Below are 7,493 nucleotides of genomic sequence, written 5' to 3' on the forward strand. Positions count from 1 at the left end.
AGCCAGGCCAGTGTGAGGGAGAGCGAGGCGGAGCAGCCAGGCCAATGTGAAGGAGGGAGAGGCGGAGCAGCCAGGCCAGCGTGAGGGAGGGAGAGGCGGAGCAGCCAGGCCAGCGTGAGGGAGGGAGAGGCGGAGCAGCCAGGCCAGCGTGAGGGAGGGAGAGGCGGAGCAGCCAGGCCAGCGTGAGGGAGGGAGAGGCGGAGCAGCCAGGCCAGCGTGAGGGAGGGAGAGGCGGAGCAGCCAGGCCATTGTGGGGGAAGGAGAGGCGGAGCAGCCAGGCCAGCGTGGGGGAGGGAGAGGCGGAGCAGCCAGGCCAGCGTGGGGGAGAGAGAGACGGAGCAGTCAGGCCAGCGTGAGGGAGGGAGAGGCGGAGCAGTCAGGCCAGCGTGAGGGAGGGAGAGGCGGAGCAGTCAGGCCAGCGTGAGGGAGGGAGAGGCGGAGCAGCCAGGCCAGCGTGAGGGAGAGAGAGGCGGAGCAGCCAGGCCAGCGTGAGGGAGAGAGAGGCGGAGCAGCCAGGCCAGCGTGAGGGAGAGAGAGGCGGAGCAGCCAGGCCAGCGTGAGGGAGAGAGAGGCGGAGCTTCCAGGCCAGCGTGAGGGAGGGAGAGGCGGAGCAGCCAGGCCAGCGTGAGGGAGGGAGAGGCGGAGCAGCCAGGCCAGCGTGAGGGAGGGAGAGGCGGAGCAGCCAGGCCAGCGTGAGGGAGGGAGAGGCGGAGCAGCCAGGCCAGCGTGAGGGAGGGAGAGGCGGAGCAGCTAGGCCAGCGTGAGGGAGAGAGAGGCGGCGCTTCCAGGCCAGTGTGAGGGAGGGAGAGGCGGAGCAGCCAGTGTGAGGGAGAGAGAGGCGGAGCAGCCAGGCCAGTGTGAGGGAGAGAGAGGCGGAGCTTCCAGGCCAGTGTGAGGGAGGGAGAGGCGGAGCAGCCAGGCCAGTGTGAGGGAGGGAGAGGCGGAGCAGCCAGGCCAGCGTGAGGGAGGGAGAGGCTGAGCAGCCAGGCCAGTGTGAGGGAGGGAGAGGCGGAGCAGCCAGTGTGAGGGAGAGAGAGGCGGAGCAGCCAGGCCAGTGTGAGGGAGAGAGAGGCGGAGCTTCCAGGCCAGTGTGAGGGAGGGAGAGGCGGAGCAGCCAGTGTGAGGGAGAGAGAGGCGGAGCAGCCTGGCCAGTGTGAGGGAGAGAGAGGCGGAGCTTCCAGGCCAGTGTGAGGGAGGGAGAGGCGGAGCAGCCAGGCCAGCGTGAGGGAGGGAGAGGCGGAGCAGCCAGGCCAGCGTGAGGGAGGGAGAGGCTGAGCAGCCAGGCCAGTGTGAGGGAGGGAGAGGCGGAGCAGCCAGGCCAGCGTGAGGGAGAGAGAGGCAGAGCTTCCAGGCCAGTGTGAGGGAGAGAGAGGCAGAGCAGCCAGGCCAGTGTGAGGGAGAGAGATGGAAAAAGCAGAAGCCTGCTCATATGTTTTGGTAATCTGCATCTCACTATGTCATGTCTTGTCTTGCATGCCTTGCAAATTCACCAAGCCTAAAATTTGCCTCATCCTCTCTGGTTTTATTTGAATTACACAACTTCCCCAGGCATTTATAGCCTATCGGCTAGAACACAGAAAATAATGTTTTGTGATCACTGAACTGTGATTTTAATTAATACATTTTTTATTTAACCTTTATTTAACTAGGCAAGTTAATTAAGAACAAATTCTTATAAACACTTGACAGCCTACTTAAGGATCCCAACTTCATTAAAATGTTTAAACGTTCATACCCCTACTCTGGATCGACATGTACAGCAGCGTATTCCAGTTCCCACCAATATCCAGCAACTTCGCACAGCCAGAAGAGGAGTGGGGCACAGCCAGAAGAGGAGTGGGGCACAGCCAGAAGAGGAGTGGGGCACAGCCAGAAGAGGAGTGGGGCACAGCCAGAAGAGGAGTGGGGCACAGCCAGAAGAGGAGTGGGGCAACATTCCACAGGCCACAATCAACAGCCTGATCAACTCTATGTGAAAGAGATGTGTCACGCTGCATGAGGCAAATGGTGGTCACTAGATACTGACTGGTTTTCTGATCCACACCCCTACTTTATCTGTGACCAACAGATGCATATCCGTATTCCCTGTCATGTGAAACCCATAGATTAGGACCTAATGAATTTATTTCAATTGACTGATTTTACTGTAACTCAGTAAAATCTTTTAAATTGTTGCGTGTTGTGTTTTATATTTTGGTTCAGTGTAAAAGGTTAGCTCAGCTGATGTATTTTTTTATTCATAAGGATCCCCATTAGCCGACGCCAATGGCGACAGCTAGTCTTACTTGGGTCCGACATATAACGAAAAATACATTACTGTCACGAGTCCGACCGAGGGTGTTTCCCTTTCCCGGGCAGGTGGCGCTCGGCGGTCGTCGTCACCGGCCTATTAGCTGCCACTGATTGTTTTTCCTTCCCCTCCTTGTATGTTGAGTGGTAGCACCTGTGAATGTGTAATTAGTTTGTCTTTATTAGACAGCCGGCCCGCCTGGTTGTTGTGCGGGATTATTTCATTGTAAACCTTCGGCTCTGTGGTATAGGCACGTTGTGTCCCATTTGTACATTTTGATTCCCTGTGTTTTGGGAACGTAACGTTTTTGTGAGCACCCTGTGGTGCATTGGTGCGATTAAAGGACGCGCAGCATTGAACTCTCTGTCTCCTGCATTTGACTCCACACCCACGACACCCGGAGCATTACAGAATCCCGCACCCATCAAATTGATGGAGTCAGCAGGAGCAGCAGCCAACCCTCTCCCATCGATGGAGGAACGGGTTCTCCACCACACCACCGTCCTTCATCGGATCGGATCCGCGATGGATCAAGTGATGGAGAGAATGGACAGATGGGAGAGGAGTGGGCTCCTCTCTCCACCTTCGGCACCCACGGTTCCGGACTCCCCATCTCCCGACTCCAGCACCCTCCGTCTGACGCTACCGAGGGCTTATGATGGAGCGGCGGCGGGTTGCCAGGGGTTTCTGCTCCAGCTGGAGCTATACCTGGCCACCGTCAGACCCACTCCCTCAGGAGAAGAGAGGGTGAGTGTCCTCATCTCCTGCCTCACGGGTCGTGCCCTGGAATGGGCGAACGCGGTCTGGAATGGTCCAGACTCAGCGCGGGAGCACTACCCAGAGTTTTCCCGTCGCTTCCGCGCCGTGTTTGATCACCCTCTAGACGGCCGAGCGGCGGGAGAACAACTATTTCACCTCAGGCAGGAGAGGAGGAGCGCCCAGGATTACGCGCTGGAGTTCCGGACCTTGGCAGCCGGATCTGGGTGGAACGACAGGGCTCTCATGGACCACTACAGGTGTAGTCTCCGAGAGGATGTCCGCCGGGAGTTAGCGTGTCGGGACACCACTCTGTCACTGGATCAGCTGATTGACATGTCCATTCGACTGGATAATCTGCTGGCTGCCCGCGGGCGTTCAGAGAGGGTCCTGTGCGTTCCACCACCCAGCCCCTCCGCTCCCATTCCGATGGAGTTGGGAGGGGCTGCGCCGAGGGGTACCGGAGGAGGAGGCCTTCCCTGCACCAACTGTGGTCGGAGAGGACACACGTCTGATCGGTGCTGGGGGGGTCCGTCTGGGAGTAGAGATGGCAGGCGGAACGCTTCTCGGTCACCCCAGGTGAGTCAGCATCAAACTCACCCAGAACCCCCTGTTGGCCACATGTTTGTCTTAACTTTTTTCCTTCGCTTTTTTCCCTCTTCCCAGCATAGGGCGCTCGTCGATTCAGGCGCAGCTGGGAACTTTATGGATCGCGGACTCGCCCTTAAGTTAGGGGTTCCGCTGGTGCCGATAGATTCTCCTTTCCCCGTGCACTCCCTAGATAGCCGGCCATTAGGGTCAGGGATGGTCAGGGAGACCACGGTCCCACTGGACATGGTGACGCAGGGGAATCATAGGGAGCGTATCAGTTTCTTTATTATTGACTCGCCTGCGTTTCCAGTGGTGCTGGGGACTCCCTGGCTGGCCCGGCACAATCCTAAAATTTCGTGGAAACAGGGGGTTCTCCAGGGGTGGTCAGAGGAGTGTTCTGGAAGGTGTTTGGGAGTTTCCATCGGTGCCACGTCGGTGGAGAGTCCAGACCAGGGTTCCACGGTGTGCATTCCCCCCGAGTATGCCGATTTGGCAATCGCTTTCAGTAAAGTGAAAACGACTAAATTACCACCTTATCGACCGGGAAGGGATTGTACGATAGATCTCCAGGTAGACGCTGCGCTTCCCAAGAGTCACGTGTACCCGCTGTCCCAGGAGGAGACGTTGGCAATGGAGACATATGTCACAGAGGCGCTGGGACAGGGGTACATTCGGTCCTCCATTTCACCCGTCTCCTCAAGTTTCTTTTTTGTGAGGAAAAAGGAGGGAGGCTTGCGTCCGTGTATCGATTATAGAGGTCTAAACGCCATCACAGTGGGGTATAGTTACCCTCTACCTCTCATCGCTACGGCGGTGGAATCGTTCCACGGAGCGCAGTTCTTCACAAAACTGGATCTCAGGAGCGCGTATAGTTTGGTGCGTATTCGGAAGGGAGACGAGTGGAAAACCGCATTTAGTACTACATCAGGCCACTATGAGTACCTCGTCATGCCGTATGGGTTAAAGAATGCTCCAGCCGTTTTCCAATCCTTTGTAGACGAGATTCTCAGGGACCTGTGCGGGCAGGGAGTGGTGGTTTATATCGATGACATTCTGATCTACTCGGCCACTCACACCGCGCATGTGTCTCTGGTGCGCAAGGTGCTTGGTAGACTGCTGGAGCATGACCTATACGTCAAGGCTGAGAAATGCGTGTTCTCTAAACGAGCCGTCTCTTTTCTGGGATATCGCATTTCCACCTCGGGGGTAGTGATGGAGGGTGACCGCATTAGGGCCGTGCGTAATTGGCCGACTCCGACCACGGTAAAGGAGGTGCAGCGTTTTCTGGGTTTTGCCAACTACTACCGGAGGTTTATCCGGGGTTTTGGCCAGGTAGCGGCTCCCATCACCTCACTGCTGAAGGGGGGCCCGGTGCGTTTGCAGTGGTCAGCAGAGGCGGACGGAGCATTCAACAAGTTGAAGGCGCTGTTTACTGATGCGCCCGTGTTGGCGCATCCGGACCCCTCTCTAGCATTCATAGTGGAGGTGGACGCGTCCGAGGCTGGGGTGGGTGCCGTGCTATCACAGCGCTCGGGTACGCCACCAAAACTCCGACCCTGCGCTTTCTTCTCAAGGAAGCTCAGCCCAGCGGAGCGTAACTATGATGTGGGGGACCGGGAGTTGCTAGCGGTGGTTAGAGCTCTGAAGGTGTGGAGACACTGGCTTGAGGGGGCTAAACACCCCTTTCTCATCTGGACCGACCACCAGAATCTGGAGTATATTCGGGCAGCTAGGAGACTTAACCCACGTCAGGCAAGGTGGGCCATGTTCTTCACCCGGTTCCGATTTACTTTGTCTTATAGACCGGGCTCCCAGAACGTGAAGGCTGACGCACTGTCCCGCCTTTATGACACGGAGGATGGGTCCACCGAACCTACTCCCATCCTTCCCGCATCGAAGCTGGTAGCCCCAGTGGTATGGGAGGTGGACTCGGACATCGAGCGGGCGTTACGGGCTGAACCCGCGCCTTCTCAGTGTCCAGCGGGGCGAAGGTACGTGCCGCTTGGTGTTCGGGACAAACTGATTCGGTGGGCTCACGTTCTACCCTCCTCGGGTCACCCTGGGGTGACGAGGACAGTGGGGAGCCTTCAGGGGAGGTATTGGTGGCCTACGTTGGCTAAGGACGTTAAGGGTTATGTCTCCTCCTGTTCAGTGTGCGCTCAGAGTAAGGCTCCTAGGCACCTTCCTAGAGGGAAGCTACAACCCCTCCCTGTTCCACAGCGGCCATGGTCACATCTGTCCATAGATTTCCTAACCGATCTCCCGCCGTCTCAGGGGAACACCACGGTTCTGGTGATTGTGGATCGGTTCTCTAAGTCCTGCCGTCTCCTCCCGTTGCCCGGTATCCCTACAGCCCTACAGACTGCGGAGGCGTTATTCACCCATGTCTTCCGGCACTACGGGGTGCCGGAGGACATCGTTTCTGATCGGGGCCCCCAATTCACGTCCCGGGTATGGAGAGCGTTCATGGAACGTTTGGGGGTCTCTGTCAGCCTGACCTCCGGTTATCACCCCGAGAGTAATGGGCAGGTGGAGAGAGTGAACCAGGAGGTGGGTAGGTTTCTGCGGTCGTATTGCCAGGATCGGCCAGGGGAGTGGGCACGATACATTCCCTGGGCTGAAATGGCTCAGAACTCACTACGCCACTCCTCTACTAACGTGTCCCCTTTTCAGTGTGTGTTGGGGTACCAGCCGGTCCTGGCACCATGGCATCCGAGCCAGACCGAGGCTCCTGCGGTGGAGGAATGGGTACAGCGCTCCAAGGAGACCTGGAGGGCCGTCCAGGAATCTCTACGACAAGCGAGTGGACGGCAGAAGAGGAGTGCTGACCGCCACCGCAGTGAGGCCCCCGTGTTTGTACCGGGGGACAGGGTCTGGCTCTCGACCCGAAACCTACCTCTCCGCTTGCCCTGCCGGAAGCTGGGTCCGCAGTGTGTAGGGCCCTTTAAAGTCCTGAGGAGGATAAACGAGGTGTGTTATCGATTACAACTCCCTTCCTATTATCGTATTAACCCCTCGTTTCATGTGTCTCTCCTCAGGCCGGTGGTAGCTGGTCCCCTGCAGGACAGTGAGGTACCGGAGGTCCCTCCCCCCCCGCTGGACATCGAGGGGTCCCCGGCGTACACGATCCGGGCCATTCTGGACTCAAGACGCCGGGTGAGGGGCCTGCAGTACCTCGTGGACTGGGAGGGGTACGGTCCGGAGGAGAGGTGCTGGGTACCGGTGGGGGACATCTTGGATCCCTCCATGTTGAGGGATTTCCATCGCCTCCATCCGGATCGCCCTGCGCCTCGTCCTCCGGGGCGACCTCGAGGCCGGTGTCGGCGCGCTGCGGGAGCCACGCGTCAGGGGGGGGGTACTGTCACGAGTCCGACCGAGGGTGTTTCCCTTTCCCGGGCAGGTGGCGCTCGGCGGTCGTCGTCACCGGCCTATTAGCTGCCACTGATTGTTTTTCCTTCCCCTCCTTGTATGTTGAGTGGTAGCACCTGTGAATGTGTAATTAGTTTGTCTTTATTAGACAGCCGGCCCGCCTGGTTGTTGTGCGGGATTATTTCATTGTAAACCTTCGGCTCTGTGGTATAGGCACGTTGTGTCCCATTTGTACATTTTGATTCCCTGTGTTTTGGGAACGTAACGTTTTTGTGAGCACCCTGTGGTGCATTGGTGCGATTAAAGGACGCGCAGCATTGAACTCTCTGTCTCCTGCATTTGACTCCACACCCACGACACCCGGAGCATTACAATTACAGACAACAGACTTTACAATATACATACATTTAAAAATGTGTGTGTGTGTGTGCTCATCTATTAGTTACACATTTCAGTAAATACACACAACAAGTTGGTCACATTTTGG

The sequence above is a fragment of the Oncorhynchus mykiss genome, chromosome 23 (assembly GCF_013265735.2).
Source record: "Oncorhynchus mykiss isolate Arlee chromosome 23, USDA_OmykA_1.1, whole genome shotgun sequence".
NCBI lineage: Eukaryota > Metazoa > Chordata > Actinopteri > Salmoniformes > Salmonidae > Oncorhynchus > Oncorhynchus mykiss.